Here is a 612-nt window from a genome sequence, read left to right as displayed (position 1 = left end):
TGTTTGCAGGTTATTTTGTAGCCACACACGAAAAACACAGGGAGCTTTTTAAAGCTTTAGAGCCATTTTGGCGTCGATGATTTAATGAGCCGACGGTGGCCAGAGCTATGTCCCTCCAGACTGGAAAGTAACAGGATGTCTGTGGCAATAACAAGGGCTCCCGACCTTAACTCGACTACATTGCTGTGGGAGCAGGGACTGAGTGACACCCTCTAGAGCAGGAGTGGGAGGGTCACATGATCCGTCACTTTCTCCCTGCAGTGAAACTTCCGTCTGGAGTGACACCTTCAGCCGGTTCCATGGTGTAATGGTCAGCACTCTGGACTCTGAATCCAGCGATCCGAGTTCAAATCTCGGTGGGACCTGAGGGTTTTGTTTCTTTGTCAATAAAATGTACTTTACACCATTTCAGTCTTGACAATGATCAGCAAATAGCAGCGCTGTTCATGTGTCACTTGTCTATTTCTAATCACTCGACATCCTGTTTAAACGGAGGGTTTTATGGAGAGTCGTGTGAAGACCCTCTGTAGCCCCCCGTGTGTGATTTGAGACGATATCGATTGCTTTTGTGGTTAATCAGGGGTTTCTGTTTTCTGGTCGTTTCTCCTTTTA

The 612-nt window shown here is 47.1% G+C and overlaps 1 non-coding gene across 1 annotated transcript; it reads left to right on the top strand.

The window, feature by feature from the left end:
• The first annotated feature begins 293 nt into the window (after positions 1-293).
• TRNAQ-CUG (transfer RNA glutamine (anticodon CUG)) lies at positions 294-365 on the top strand. The gene has a single exon. It is a non-coding gene; the product is annotated as a tRNA-Gln (tRNA).
• Positions 366-612: the final 247 nt, after the last annotated feature.

The sequence above is a fragment of the Pleurodeles waltl genome, unplaced genomic scaffold (genome assembly GCF_031143425.1).
Source record: "Pleurodeles waltl isolate 20211129_DDA unplaced genomic scaffold, aPleWal1.hap1.20221129 scaffold_70, whole genome shotgun sequence".
In the NCBI taxonomy this organism is placed as follows: Eukaryota; Metazoa; Chordata; class Amphibia; order Caudata; family Salamandridae; genus Pleurodeles; species Pleurodeles waltl.
The sequence above is the reverse complement of the archived record's forward strand: the minus strand, read 5'-3'. Positions and strand labels throughout refer to the sequence as shown.